The sequence below is a fragment of the Pteropus alecto genome, unplaced genomic scaffold (genome assembly GCF_000325575.1).
Source record: "Pteropus alecto unplaced genomic scaffold, ASM32557v1 scaffold19, whole genome shotgun sequence".
NCBI classification, from domain to species: Eukaryota; Metazoa; Chordata; class Mammalia; order Chiroptera; family Pteropodidae; genus Pteropus; species Pteropus alecto.
Window position 1 is genome coordinate 2,271,108 of NW_006442490.1, and position 16,581 is coordinate 2,287,688.

The 16,581-nt window shown below is 33.9% G+C and overlaps 1 protein-coding gene across 36 annotated transcripts in view; it reads left to right on the forward strand.

Moving 5' to 3' along the window:
• Positions 1 to 16,581, forward strand: part of MBNL3 (muscleblind like splicing regulator 3) — a 103,642-nt gene that overhangs the window by 28,037 nt on the left and 59,024 nt on the right. For 8 of the 36 annotated variants that reach the window (XM_025039624.1, XM_025039628.1, XM_025039622.1 and 5 more), the window contains one exon: positions 3,369 to 3,568. The exons of the other annotated variants lie outside the window; for them this stretch is intronic. The gene's annotated coding sequence lies outside the window, so the exon portion shown is untranslated. The remainder of the gene's footprint in view (positions 1 to 3,368; positions 3,569 to 16,581) is intronic. 36 annotated transcript variants of the gene reach the window in all.

Consider the following 16,581-nt stretch of genomic DNA (forward strand, 5'->3'; position numbering starts at 1 on the left):
ACGCTGATGATCATAGCGGCATTATTCACAGTGGCCAGGTCATGGAAGCAACCAAAGTGTCCTACAATAGATGATTGGCTAAAGAAGCTGTGGTACATATAAACAATGGAATATTACTTAGCCATAAGAAGAGATGAAATACTGCCATTTGCGACGACATGGATGGACCTCGAGATAATCATGCTGAGCGAAGTAAGTCAGACAGAAAAAGTTGAAAATCACATGATATCACTTATATGTGGGATATAAACCTAAAAGCAACAAATGAACAGGACAAGCAAACAGAGACTCATGGACGTGGACAATGGACTAGTAGTTACCAGAGGGTAAGGGATGGGAGAGGAGCGGAGGAGGTAGACAGGGTAAAGGGGGGTCAGATATAGGAGGGTAGGGGGAGGGTGAACTGGGTTAAGGGGATCAAATATATGGTAGCTGAGGAAACTGGACTTTGGGTGGTAAACACACAATAGAATATATAGATATCAAATTATCATGTGCACCTGATAATTATATAATTGTATTAACCAATGTTATCTCAATAAACAATTATAAAAAATATAAATGGGGAGGAGAGAGAGAGATTAAAACATCTCCAACTCTAGAACAGTGTTCAACTCTGGTTATTAGAATTTAGCTCTTGTGCTGACTCTGTCACTAACTCCCTTTGTATCTGTGATCAAGTTTTTTATGTCTATATCCCTGTTGTCTTGTCTGAAAAATGAGGGAATTGGTCTGCAGATCATCATTCCCCACATTGTAAGTCTGTGACTCAGGCTCATATTAAAACAAAAATGTGGAGAATGCATCTTAGCTTCAGGTCTAATTGAGTTCATGACTGAACAACTCAACTACCCATAAAAAGCACAATTTTTATGCACAATAAAAATGTATAAGTTTGCTCTTTTTCTTTTCTGAATTTCCTGAATCTACTCTTGTCAATGTAGTGCTTTGCATTTGGGGGACATTGGTAGATATGATAATTTCATATTCACATTAAAGGAAAACAGGAACCCTGCAGTGGTTATTTCTTTCACATTGTGATTTACAAGAAATTCTATCTTTGGATAAGAGAGAATATTCTAAGTGGACACAGCTTGTCATTTTATATTTCAAGGAGTTTGTGGTTACAAAGCAAGTGAGATTCAGAACTTAATCATATGCTACCTGTAACAATTTTGGGATGTGAGATTATCTCCCCAACTAGATTATAAACTCAATGTGGGAAGAAAATCTGTCTTATGTAAGCATTTTGTGTCACCTAAAAACCAAATACAGTACTATGCACATCATACAAAATTAGCAATGTATTTCCTCTCTGATACTGTAATAAAAAGTTATTGACTCATGGCATGTTATCCTTGTATGGTGATTTTGATGTTTCTAATCCAACTTCCCATGTAATGTTGTAGAAACCAAGTGAAGGGGAATGTACCACATAGTCAAGCAGTCCAATGCACTGTTGGACAGCTCAAGATGTGAGCCAGCCCTTCACTGTGTTGAGCTAAAATGTGCCTCTAAATGACTCTCTATAGTTTTCACTTATAGATCCTTCTAAAGAAACAGGAAACAAGTCAATTTCTTGCCTTTATTTTTTTCGTGTTCATCTCTGGAATTTCTCAAAGGGTTTGTATAAGGAACTTAGTGGCTTCAGAGTAAATACATAGCAAAACATTAAAAAAATAGTCATTATAAAGTAAAGGGATGAGGTTTACCAGATACTTATTTCTATATTGAACAAGAGGAGTTCAGGTGATTTTTTTCAGAAGCACTTAATTAGTGCTTGATTTGAGCCAAGTACTGTGCTAAGTGCTTTATAAATATTAATGCCTTCTAATCTACAACACAGCTCTATGAGACAGAGACAGATACTATTATTGACACCATTTTATAGATGAGGAAATTGAAGTACAGATTGTCTAGGTAACTTGCCCAGGGTCTTTCAACTAGTAGGTGAGAGGTGGGATTATGAACAAGGCCTTCTGTCCCCAAAATCCTATTCTCAACTACTATGCTATGGTGGGATGTATTTCATGGGTTTTATTTAAAAAAAAAAAAGCAGGAACATTTAATGTTTTTTTTCTTTTTTCATAAGTATCTAGTTGTTTAAAATTTCTATTTTTTCATGAGAATTTATTTATTTTTAAAGTGTTTCCTTTTAAAATATCTGGAAAATATACTGCTTAAAGATCTGAAAAGATATTGCTTTCATTTATTCTGTTCGTTTTTGCCACCTAAAACACTATACCTTTATAAAACTTTTTCCTATTTAATTAACTGATGTTGCTAATATCTGGGCAAGTTTTACTCTAGTCTCTAAGGATGCTGTTACATCAGCTATGTTTTTTGTCCCTAGGGCAGCTCTTTACTTTTTTCCATCTAGGTTCTTTGTACTCTCTCACACCGAATTCATTTAAATGTTCATTCTGGCTAAGGTCAAGTCTAAAACTTCAAATAAATAGCATTATTTGTTTATTTATATTTTTAATTGTCTTTAAATTCCTAACAGCCCACCTTCCACATCTAACACCAGTTCTATGTCATTAGCTGTGATCTTGGGTTTATTGAGTGCCTACTTCACACCAGGGGTTTTCACATCTATCATATGATTTAATCCTGATAGGAAACTGAGATACTGAGGTTAAATATCTTGACCAAGTTTCAAATTCAGGTCTTTGTAATTCTAAAGCTCATTCTATATACTGCAGAACAATTAATCTTTCCTTACTTTTGGGGACTTTAGTTTCTTCATATATGCAGTGCAAACAAATGAGCTGAGAGCCCATGTGCCAGGCACCAGGCTAGCTTCTGCCCCAAAGTAGTTCGCAGAAATAGTTGCATAACTATGATATAATAGGCTCATGGTGGACAATTCTATTTGAACATTTTATTGAGAACCTGGTGATCCTTTCTGCTTGGTGGAATTGAGAAGCTGGCCTTAGAGGAAGGAGTAACAAGTGGAATTTCTCCCTAAGGGGGTACATTCCTTAATTCAATATGAATTTAACAAATTTAAATGTGTGGCATCAAAATTATACCATGCTAGACTATTGAAGTCCATGAAAACAGGAACCATGTCAAATATCTTATACATAGTACTTAATACATATTTGGAGAGTGAATGAAAGAAAACATCAGTTTTTGTAAATATACAAAATACACAACTGACAATTCAAAGATTTTTTAATGAGTAACTACAATGTTGAACCTTCTGTCACCTTTATTATTTATATAATATTCAACTCAGATAGTATTTATTGAGAACCTAGTTGTGCCAGGTACTGTGCTGAGGAATTTAATAGTAAATGTACCAATGGTTTTAGCAATGTTTAATTCAAATTAGTATTGTTCTTGAATTTCATTGAATCTAGGGTAGCTTTAATAGAATGATGGAGACGGAAGCCATCTTGTAATGTGTGCAGGAGAGATTCGGAGTGAGGAAGAAGAGGTATCAGGTGGAAAATACTCCATCAATGAAGGTTTAAGAAGACTTCCTTGAGACAGAGGCAGAGCTGAAGTGTAGAAAAGTCATATGGATGTTTTTGGGAGAGACAGAATTGCAGCTTAAGAGGTAAGGGAAAGACTCCTGAAGAACATGGTCAAGGAATGGATGAGCTCTTCATGATATGGCTTAGCTTATATATCAGTAACCTTGTGGCTTAAACAGAAGATTTTTTTTAATGAAGAGTATATAACATCTGTATTCCTAAATATATGCTATTTATCCACTAAAATTATCTTTTGTAAATTTGCTTGAAATTTTGAACATAAAATGAAAGCCAAAGGGACTGTGGCTTATTCATATTTATATACTTTGACAAAAGGTTATGTGGACTCAAGTTAATCCTTAATAAATATTTGTTCAGGGAATATATTTATGAAAGAGAAATAATAAAGAACTACTATCAATATGCATTCAATAACTGAATATGAGCCACTTACCTTAATAGTTCAGAGACCTTCATTTACTTACCTGATGGTAAAGAGCTAAACTTGATCTTTCAAAATTATTTGCAATTCTAGAATTCTCAATATCCTCCTCCTTCGATGAAAGAGTCTTATTTGACTTTTGACAAACCTGATAACCCAAAATGTGTTTTCAGTGATTACTGTTATGAAAACTGCTTTGTTGCTTGAGGCTTGAATGTTTTTCTTGGAACAAGTGTTTAGTAGTATATATTACTGATAATGCTATCCATATTCAGACCCTTGTAATTTAAGCTCAGTTTTATGTCTTTGTGAGTTGAAGTTTCTATTATGCTGAGAATCATTATGATCTTTTGTGGGATTATACTCTTATTTACAATAGAATCAAAGCATTTTGGTCTCCTTCATTGATATATTGAATTACATAGCAGTCAAACTTAATAATTTAAGTCATTCAGTACTTGGTGTTATAGATGATTTCTATAAGATATACTTACATGATTTTAAATTAATGAACACAACATGTTAACTACAGTATAGAATTTCATCAGCTTTGATGGGCAGTTAGTTCACCTCAGTATAAATGTAAGTGCTCTCTTTAACTTAATTTGAAGCCATTACTCTTTCTCCTCCTTCTTTTTCTTTGTTGGTTGGCCATTTAAGCTGAGTTGATTTTTTTAAATGATTCTTAATCTATAGGTATCTTACATTCCATATATGTTGGTGCTTACCTTAATGTACAGACTTCCATGCTGGTTTGACTTCAGAATTTTCCTTGAGTTTTATTTTAAGGTCAAGTCTTTCTTTCTTTTCAGGCTCTTATTCAGATCTTGTACTGAAACCATCATGTGGAGAAATCTTTTTTTTTTTTTTTTGCTTTCTCTTTATGAATACTGCATACTCCAGATTTTGATTTAACAGGCTTACAAATTAACAACAGAGAGAGGATTTCTTTTGAAGGTGCTGGCTAACTTCTTACAGCTTTAGTTTTTCATAATTTCTAAATCTTTGTTCAAAGTGTTCATTTTGATTTGGATAACCGTTTTTTTGTAAAGAATTTTTATGATTGTGGGAGAGATTTAGTATCCCCAAAGGCTTTTATGCTTTCCTCCTAACAGCTGGATGCCAGATTTCTGGACCACATGTTTTCTTGAATGGGAGAATTAAAACCCAATGTGTCAAGCATTTTCTAACTTATTTGCCAGACATCTATTAGATGATATATTCAAAAACCTATAAGCAATTTAGGATCCTCTGGCTTCCATGAGGAGGCAGTAATGAGTATTTATATTATGATTACAGGAAGCTGGAAATAAAATTGAGAAACTAGAGATTTTTAAATTAGTGTTCATGACTATTATGACATCTGAGAATTTTAAATATTGAAAAATTGAATACCACTATTTGGTGACAAGTCTAGAATTGAGATTTGTAACAGATTTCGTTTTGAAAGGCAACTTCGACATTGCTCCTTAATATTATCTACTTCATAGGGTATTGGAATGACTGAGTGAAATAATGAATATAAAACACTTAACGCACACACACAAACACTCAACATAGTGTCTGGCACAGAATAAGAGCTTCATAGACATTATTAACATCTAGGAATGCCAATTGTTTGATAACCAAAATATCACTTTAGAATACATCATAAATTGTGCTCAGTAAAGCAAATTTATCCTTATTCTGTTTTAGTGGTTGTTTTGTAAATCTTAAACTCACTCTTGGAATTTGTACTCAATAAAGTTCCCAGTATCCTAATTGATTAGAAATTGCTATAGAGATTTTTTTTTTAATTTAAGTATAGTTGGTATACAATATTATATTAGTTATATTAGTTTCAGGTGTACGATATAGTTATTCAACATTTTTATACTTTGCAATGTGATTACCGCACTAATTCTAGTAATTATCTGTCACTGTGCAAACTTATCACAATATTATTGACTATTTTCTCCTTCACTTTTTTCACCCATTCCCCACCCCCTCCTCTCTGGTAACCATACCTTTGATCTCTATTTCTAGGAGTCTGTTTTTGTTTTGTTTTTTGTTTGTTTGTTTTTTAAGATTCCACATATAAGTGAAATAATACCATATTTGTCTTTCTCTATCTGACTTACTTAAAATAGCATAATACCCTCTAGGTCTATCCATGTTGTCACAAAACAGGATTTCATTTTTTATTGCTGCATAATATTTCATTGTGTGTGTAGTACATCTTCTTTATCCATTTATCTATCAATGCACACCTGGGTTGCTTTCATATCTTAGCTATTGTAAATAACGCTTCAATGAACATAAGGGTGCATATATCTTTTCAAATTAGTGTTTTGTGTTTCTTCAGATAAATACCCAGAAGTGGAATTGCTGTGTCATATGGTAGATCTATTTTCAGTTTTTTGAGGAATCTCATTACTGTTTTCCATACTGGCTGCACCAATTTGCAGTCCCATCAACAGTGTATGAGGGTTCCCTTTTCTCCACATCCTCGCCCACACATGTTATTTTTTGACTTATTGGTAACCATTTTGATTGCTGTGAGATGGTATCTCATTGTGGTTTTGATTTGCATTTTCCTGATGATTAGTGATGTTGATCATCTTTTCATATGTATGTTGGCCATCTGTTTGTCTTCTTTGGGGAAATGTCTTTTCATGTCCTCTGCTCTTTTTTTTTATCAGATTGGTTACTTTTTGTTGTTGTTATTGAGTTCCTTATTATCATTAAGTTTTATTATGTTGTTATTATTGAGTTTTTTTGTTGTTATTGTGTGAGTTCCTTATGTATTTTCAATATCAACCCTTTATCAGATATATAATTTGTTAATATATTCTCCAATTCAGTAGGTTATCTTTTTGTTTTGTTAATAGTTTCCTTCATTGTGCAAAGACTTTTTAGATTGATGAAGTCCATCTGTTTATTTTTGCTTTTGTTCTCCTTACTTGAAGGAACATATCCAAAAAGACATTATTTATGTCAAATAGTTTACTACTGATGTCAAATATTTTCTTCTAGGAGTTTTATGGTTTCAGGCCTTACTTTCATAGAAAATTTTGTATGTATGTATATCCTGACCAGAGTATAGTAGAGGAAATGGTCTCTCATAAGTAAAACAGGAAAAGAGAGATCGATATCTTTGTTAACATTTGGTTAACAGGAGAAACATGCTAAAATATATGTTTTGGCTAGCAACAGACTGTGGCCAGGAGTTTCAAATTGTTATAAACCACTAAGGTGAGTCTTATTCTAAAGGTTTTAGAAATTAGAGAGGATCAGGTAGAGCATGGTAGAAAAGCAGAGTCCAAAGTTTGGCAAACTACAGTAGAGAGGCAGTTGGGATAAAACCATGTGTGCAAAGAATGTGGTGTTTTCTGGAACTTAAAGAGGGTATAAAGGCAGTCACATTCAAATTAATGTAAGACACATCCCTTCGATGGTCAATAAGTCCTTATAATTTCAGAAGCAAGGATGCCTTTCTCCAGGGATTCAATGTTATAGCAAGTGCCCTGCTGGTTTTCAGTAGTGTGAAATGCCACCATAGCCAGGAATTAAGCTCCAAGATGGGCATGAGTTGTCAATGCAAGAAATGAATCAGGACAATTGGGTTAAACTTTTGGGAATCTGCCTACCCACTCTGATCACAGATTGCCAATATATCACATATGATGAAATTGGATCACGAGCTTTTCGTATGTACACTAAAAATTTCAGGCATTTTAGCCAAGTAAATTAACCTTTCTGGGCCTCTGTTCAAGGTCAAAGTAATCAATAGGTTACTTTGTTCCTCACTGACTTTGATAACTTCTTTGTGAGCTCATTTAGAGTTATTTGGACTATTTTTATATTTGTGTGGACTGGATTTTCCACACTCTCCTTTTTAAAATCTTTCCTTTGAGACTTGTTGAGATTGACCTTGAAAGGTAGAAGACAACTACTCTATCTGAACCAGGAAGATGACTTAATAATGACCGTATTATAGTTATACACCTTCTTTAGCATTAGCAGGGGCATTGACTACTTGTCCAACATTCAATTAAAAGATGTTAAAGAGCTACCGTATTTTACATTTCCTTTAAATTTTTCTATAAAGAAAAGCTCATAGTTTCTAATCCAGCAAAAATATCACTCTGAAATATCAAGAGAAAAATGGGATACTTATTTTAGAGGCCTTTAAGGAAGGACACTCTTAGGCCTGCGGGAAGATTGGGACATGTAGAACTTAAGATTTTGTACTGTCTATGGTCTCCACAATTCAGTTTTAACTCTTTACTAAAGCAGCCAGCTTTCCAATTAACTCTAGGAAATTGGCACACACACACACACACACACACACACATACACACCTACATGTCATGTATATGATATGAATGTGAAATAATTCCTCTAACAGTAGTAACTTCAGATACAAAGGGTAGAACTCTTATGTACACTTAGCTAGAAAATTCACTTTCCTAGAAAATTCCCTTCAAGTCCACTAGAAGTATTGGCATTGATGCATTAAACTACTTGGTCCTTGAAATCCAGGTATTTTTGGTCTTCTTCCAAAATTTTCAGCCACAAAGTTTCTTTCTCTACCCTTTTACTAGTTTTGTAAGTGCTCCTAATAAGGAGTGGGGACTTTTCGTACTGAGACTGAGAATCTGAATTTATTGACTATAATACCAGTCATGTAAGGAGGCTCTTATTGAATGCCTACTAGATACAGTGATGAATCCCTTCACACCATTAAATCAGCTAAATGCTACTTTTGTTTAACTCTCTGACAGATAATCATCCTTATGTGACTCACAAGTTTGACTAGAGAGTTACTTGGGCTGTTTATAAGTATTCAAAGGATAAATAAACATTTAGTGATACCTTTTGATTATTGTTTTGCAGTGAGTGTGTGTGTTAGTGAACAGTGAATGTTCAACCAAATCATATCAGTGAGAAAACTGAAAATTCAATTGAGTTAAACTCAATATGTACTTTGGGAGGACCATGAATACTTTCAGACCATTGTAGTGCATTTAAACTCCTGTAACAGAAATTTACAGGATGCCATTATAGCTCAAAAAATCACTATCTAAATTTAATTCCTGGCATGAGCTTATTCTGTAACAAAATCTGAAAAAAAAAAGAAAGAAAAACAATCCTTGTTGAACTTTCAACTACATTTTTAAAAGGAATTTCCATCATAGAGATTAAGATTAAAAAAAGTATTTGAGTCAATTCAGAAAATAGGACTATAGTTATGTGTCCTTAATGACTGGGGTCATTGATAAATGGATAGTTCGCAAAATGCAAACAGGAAGCTTAACTTTTCAGCTTGTTTTTCTATGTACTTTTCATGCCGGCCTTATGTGAATCACTGCCTGTCCTGGTCTAACAGAGCCTGTGAACTGGAGAGTAATAATCTGACCTTCATCCACTTCTTCTCATCATTTGTTCTCCCAGAGTATGTTCAATGCATAGACTTTGATCTGATTGTGTGTTGTAGGCTACTTAAATAAAACAGTTTTCCAAGGCCCGATCGTTGTTACCATACTACATTTATAACCACTAAGTTTCTACTCTGCTTAAAATTTTTAAGAGAGGCTCCTGTTTGGATAACAAACATTCTTTCCTTGAGTCACTTTTAGAATCCTTCAGAAACTATCCACACATTATTTCTCTTCTGCAGTATGAACCTGCCATCCCAGCCAGCACACATCTGCTCACCATCTTACAAATACCAGGAGCCTAATCTCTTCTCACCCTCATTAGTGCTCTTCCTTTTCAGGAATGCTCTCTGCCCCTTCACCCTCACCTAGGTCCTTCTCACTCTTTAAGGCACAGCTCTACTTTCTCCTCTTTGAAAACTCTCTTAACTACTCCAGGCCTGAGTGACAGTCTCTTCTCAGAACTCTCATTGTATTTGTTAATTATATTACTGAATTTTGCTCTTAATTCTCAAAATTGTTTGCTTTTATTTCATGCTATGTTGTTCTTGGCTCCCAAACTCAGTAGAGGCTTCTTCAGTGCAGAAGCAGTGTCTTGGAGCTCTTCTGATTCCCCAGAAGCATGTGACACAAGTCTGCACATCGAGTTGGTGTTTAATAAATGTTTGTTGATTGATCGTTAATTTTCTATATGAATATTTTAAAGACCTCATTTGTTTAAATTTTAGGGAATGACAATAAATATTTGTTAAAAATGAACTATGAAAATGCTTCTTTGTTTATTTTGGCCCTCCCATCTCCATCCATAGCCAACCAATTGATTGTATGAGTTTTAGAACAGGGATTTTATCTTGTTCACTTTGGTATCCCCAGCACCTAGATCAGTGCATAGGTCATATCAGATGCCCAGTAAATATTTCTGGAATGAATTCTCAGCAAAATAACCCTGCATATATTAAATGCAATCAGCCTTGTGATTTATTTTGTATTACACTCAGCTCAAATGCTTGAACATTGTAGAACATGAATTGCTAAATATATTAAGTTCCCATTATCTTCAAATTTAAATCCAGTTTGGGGTGAATGAAGATCTTTTAATCGCACTGGCACTTCTGTCTCATGCACATAAGCAGGAAAATTAACCTGTGTTGTTTAATAACTGTGTTTAGAATTCAGATTTTAAGTTGTTTTTATATTAAATTGGATTACTTTAAAATATTTAAATGGCATTTATTAGCAAGTTCTTATAATTTTGTATACTATTTAAAAGGAGATATACCTCTAAAAGAAGATGAACTTTTACAAAAATCATTCACAAACATTACTAAAGCTATGTTTGAAAGAGGCACTGTAGCACCTGCTTGTTTTTCTATGACCATATACACAAAATGAGATGGGTCATTTTAATTGCATTGTAAAATGGAATAACTTACCTGTTTTTTTGTAAAAAGTCTATTAAATGTATTACTTTGGGAGTATTGCGGGAAAATGCAATGAAGCTTTAAAAAAAAAAGAAAAAAGTTCTGCACATAGTCAAAATATCCTTATTTTTATAGCTTTTATTTTCACACAGAAAACTCAGTTTTCCAAAGGATGCTTATGAAATCATGGTTTCCATCTGCAGTGCTAAGCACCTCTCATATGCTTTAAAGAACATGTATTTGTGGACCACTAACCAAAACACATAAGGGAAATAGAACATGAAGCAAATTAGAAAACTTGAAAGCTTTTAACCTTGTTAGACTGCCAATTCAAGTAGCATGTGGCAGGTGTGTCATATAGAGCCAAAATAAATGGTCATAAGAAATTCTGAGGTAATACATATGCAAGGAAAGCTTAAAATGGAAAAAAAAGAGAAAATATTGTTTTCATTGTTTGTTCAGGAGGTTGATAAATGCATTTAAAGAAATGCCTCTTCAGAAATTGCTTTAGGTGCCAAATAGTATCTCTGTGATCTTCTGGACCAGGCATTGGCAGTGTTTCTGTTATGTGCTGGCTTGTGGAGAGAAAGAAAAATAAAAGGAGGAGACAAAGAAAATGTAGAAAAAGTGGGGCAAAAGTAGCTGCTGCCAGTGGCGTTGCAAACAGCTCTTGAACAAGTTACTATTTCCATTAGATCAGCAGAAAATATTTATTCATTTTGTTTTATCAAGAAAACTTCTGTGAGAAAAGGTGTGATCCTTAAAAGATATATAATCTACTTCTGAAAAAGGAAGCATTTAAAAATGAATATAGTGTGTATCTAATTTCAAAGTAAAAACTTTTATATTTTCCTTACGTTATGTCTTATCTAGAATTCTTACAGATGAGCATTAATTAAAAGCCAACATTAAATTTTATTTTCAAAGAAGAATACTTTAGGAATGTTTCTTCCTATCACTCAAAGTGAAATCTCCTCTACCCCCACTCCCAGTTCAGTTTCATCACACCGATGATTGGGCAAAAACATTCCAAAGATTAATCTACTATCCAAAGATAAAGACAGAAATCCTTTGAGTGTCCCAAATATTTACTCTAAATCCAGGATAAGATCTTGCTGCTATCAAATGAGCAGGGATAGAACATTCTTTATGGAAACCAAATTCTCTATAGATCAAGAATCCAAGGTATTAACATTCCAATTTGAAAATTAGAATTGTGAGGAAATACTCAACTTCACAGGTCTGATATATTCAAAACTGACAGGTTGCCAAGGCTCAGCCAGCCTAGAGGGTGCTCATCTGACCAAACTCCTTGCTAGCATCATGCAGCAGAAGGGTTAATGTTAAATTACCATTTAATCTTCAACTTTTCAAAACAGGAACCCTGGGGAATGCTGTAACACTCTAACTTCCATTGAAAAGATAGAGCCAGCAAAACTAAGTAAAACATGATCTCTACCCTCAAGGAATTTACGATCTAGTTATGGAGAAAAATTAAGGGCTATGATGGAAGAATGTGACACATGCATAAGAGAGACACGGTATTGTGACATGGTTAAGAGGGTGGGCTCTGGACTCAGACTGCTTGGGTTTAAACCGTGGTTAGATAGCCTACTAGCAACATAAAATTGTACAAGTTAAATTACTAAACCTTTCTCCACCTATGTTTCCCCATCTGTGAATGGGGAAAGTAGTACACTCTCCAAGAGGATCTGAGGAGCATTAAGACTCAGTGTAATTTTTAGATATTCCTTTTGGTGACATTTCTATGCAATAGTGTTTGAGTGTGTATTTAAGGATGTTCTTAAATCATAGCCCTTGATGTACTCTTCATGATGAATTAGAGGTTGGTGTTGAACTCAGAGTACCTAGTGTCTACTTCCAAAACTTCATAAACTTTTATAATCATTTCACTTCTCTGTGCCTTCAGTTTCTTCTCTATTTAAATGAGCAAAGAAAGTTCCATGAAAGCAGGGACCTCATCAGTCTTGTTCAATATCTAGACAGTGCTTGGCACTGTAAATAATGGATAATTGTTGATGCAGTGCAACTCAAGGATATTATAAAGATGGTGTTACAACAGGCATGAACTTATTTTTTTTTAATTTTTATTAAATTTATTGGGCTGACATTGATTTATAAAAGTATATAGGTTTCAAGTGTACAATTCTGTAATATATCATCTGTATATTGAATTGTGTGTTCACCATCCAAAGTCAGATCTCCGACCCTCACTGTATATTTGATCCCCTTTACCCTTATCTACCTCCCCCTTCTATTTTTTCTCTCTAGTAGCCACTAAACTGTTGTCTGTGTCTATGAGCTTTTGTTTGTCTCGTTCACTTTTTGCTTTCAGTTTTATATCCCACATATGAGTAAAATCATACGGTTCTCAACTTTTTGTCTGACTTATTTTGCTTACCATGGGATTCTCAAGATCTATCCATGTTGTTGCAAATGGCAGTATTTCATCTTTTCTCATGGATTTATCCAATCATTTATCAAAGGACACTTCAGTTGTTTCCATGTCCTGACCACCGTGAATAATATTGCAATGGAAATCAGGGTGTGTACATCGTTAGGGATCAATGTTTTTAAATTTTGGTGGTAAATACCCAGAAGACGGATTGCTGGGTCATATGATAATTATATTCTTAATTTTTCGAGAAACCTCCATACTGTTTTTCATAATGGCTGTACCAATTTACATTCCCATCAGTAGTGTATGAGGGTTCCTTTTCCCCACAACCTCTCTAACACTTGTTATTTCTTGTCCTGTTGATGATAGCCATTCTAACAGGTGTGAGATGGTATCTCATTGTAGTTTTGATTTGCATTTCCCTAGTAGCTAGTGAAGTTAAGCATCTTTTCATATATTGGATGTTTGTATGTCTTCTTGTGAAAAGTGTCTTTTCAGGTCCTCTGCCCATTTTTTGTTGGATAGTTTGTTTTTTGTTGTTGAGTTGTATGAGTTCTTTATATATTTTGAATATTAGCCCCTTATCAGAGGTGTTCTTTGCAAATATATCCTCCTATTTGGTTGGTTGCCTTTTTGATTTGTTAGTGGTATATTTTGCTGTGCATCTTTTTAGTTTGATATTGTCCCATTCATTTATTTTTGCTTTTGCATCCCTTGTCTCTTAGGTCAAATTAATAAAATCTTCTCTAAGACCAAGGTCCTTAAGTTTATTATGTTTTCTTCTGTTTATTTTATTGTTTTAGACCTTATATTTAGGTCTTTGAGCCATTTTGAGTTAATGATTTTGTATGGTGACAAATAGCAATCTATTTTCATTCTTTTACACGTGGCTTTCCAATCTTCCCAGCACCATTTATTGAAGAGGCTTTCTTTTCTCCATTCTTTGTTTTTGGCTCCTTCGTCGAAAATTATTTACCCATATAAGAGTAGGTTTATTTCTGAGTTTTCAGTTCTGTTTCATTGATCTGTATGTCTGTTTTTCTGCCAATATCATGCTGTTTAGATTTTTGTTGCTTTGTAAGATAATTTGAAGTCAGGGAGTGTGATACCTCTGGTTTTGTTTTTTTTTCCCCTCAGGATTGCTTTGAGTATTCAGGGGTTTTTGTGATTCCATACAAATCTGATGATTTTTTTTTGTACTATTTCTTTAAAAAATTCCATTAGACTTTTGATGGGGATTGCATTAAATCTGTATATGGCTTTGGGTAATATGGTCATTTTAACTATGTTGATACTTCCAATGCATGAACACGGAATATCTTTCCATTTATTTGTGTCTTCAATTTCTTTTAATAATGGCTTGTAGTTTTCAGTGTATAGGTCCTTCACATCCTTTGTTAAGTTTATTTTTAATGTTTTATTCTTTTGGGACATGAACATAATTTTGAGAAAGAACCATGAGTATTAATTACACATACACAAATAATTGACTGGCTTTTCTTGTTTAAGATTCCCAAGAGAGATGAGAGATAAGAAATTATCTCTGCGGCATTTCTCTGCTGGGATCTAAACATGAGTTTTGGAATCAGAGGATTTTGCCTAGACTTGTAGTTCTACCATTTAAAGCTTTTGACCTCAGATAAGTAACCTCTATGAGCTTTATTTCCTTCATTGGTATTTTTGGGTTATCACCCATGCTTTAGAGTTTTTAGAGCTCCAACAATCAATGAAATAAAAGCACTTGAGAAGTGCAAATACTATACAAGTACAAATGTACTAACCAATGGTAACTTTTTATGTTCTGCATTAGAGGTCTATAAATCATGCAAAGCAAAATTGCATTCCTATTACTCAAGACTAAGATAGTGAAGACAAGACTGTTTTGTGTCCAAAACAAAGTTGATCTTCTTTAAAATACAGGGGAAAATAGATCCCCTCCCTGTCTTCTATACACAGTCAGACAAGCAGAGCTGCTTGAGATAATTTTCCATCATCACACCAGTTTTATTTAATTGTTGCATATGGCTGCCAACTCTAAAAATAGTTTCAGTCTGAAGGAAGACATGCACTGGCTAGAACTGTTTTGAGGAATTGGCTAGGGTCCCATCAGGGGTTGCAATCCCACTTAAAAAAAAAGAAAAGAAGAAAATTCTTTCTTCGATTCTCCCTGTCTTACATGAAATGCATGGCCAAGATCCAATTTCTTTTTGCATTTTTCATTTGTAAAAGTTCAAAATTCAAATTTATTATTTATTATCTGTTTCTGTACTTCATGGACCTCTATAGAAAAAATATTTCTCCAGACATTCACTGTTTGTATTCTGAGCAAATTATATATATTTCTTTGTGTGTTATTTTTCATCAAATGTGTTCAGGCAGCCTGTATAATTTAGTTATAGGATTAAATTTTAATAATTTTAGTATTTCTTTAGATATAAATTTACAAACTCACAGAATATACTCTTTTAGAGTATTTTCCATTATACACTGAGTCAGTTACAGTATGGAAACTAATTTACTCTTGAAATTCAACCTAGTAGCACAACGTAGAAGAATTTGTGTCTAAGGAGAATGTAAAAAAGATTGAGATAGCCAATTATTTTACTCACGAGGTTGTTTTCAGTTGTTATGTCTTGTAGACTTTTTAAAAATATAATAACTTTACTAATACATGATACACATACTATCCAATTCATCCATTTAAAGTGTACAATGTTGTGAATAGGTTTTACTATATTCAAAAATCGTGCAACTACCACCACTATCTAATTCCAGAATATTTTCATCATCCCCAAAGGAGGCCACATACCCATTAAGTAGTTACTCCACTTTCTCCCCTCACTCAGGCCCTCACAACCACTAATTTGCTTTCTGATTCTATGGCTTGCCTATCCTGGATATTTAATATAAATTGAACCATACCATATGTGGCCCTTGTGACTCGCTTCTTCCATTTAGCATGTTTTTGAAGTTCATTCATGTCGTTGCATGTATCAGTACTTCGTTCTTTTGATAGTGGAATAATCTCCCATTTTGGGGATATACCATATTTTGTGTATCTATTCATCTGTTGATAGACACTTGAGTTTTTTTCCACTTCTTGGCTATTATGAATAGTGCTGCTATGAACATGAGTGTACAAATATATCTTTGACCCTGCTTTCAGTTCTTTTGGGTATATACCTAGGTTTAGAAGTGCTAGTTCATAATGGTAACTGTTTAACATTTTGAGGAATTGTCAAACTGTTTGCCACAGCAGCTGTGCTATTTTATATTCCCACCAGCGAGGTATGACAATTCCAATTTCTCCAATTTTTTCTCTCTTTTTTATTATAACCATCCTAATGTGGTTTTCATTTGTATTTCTTCCATCTGTTTATTAAAAATATAAATA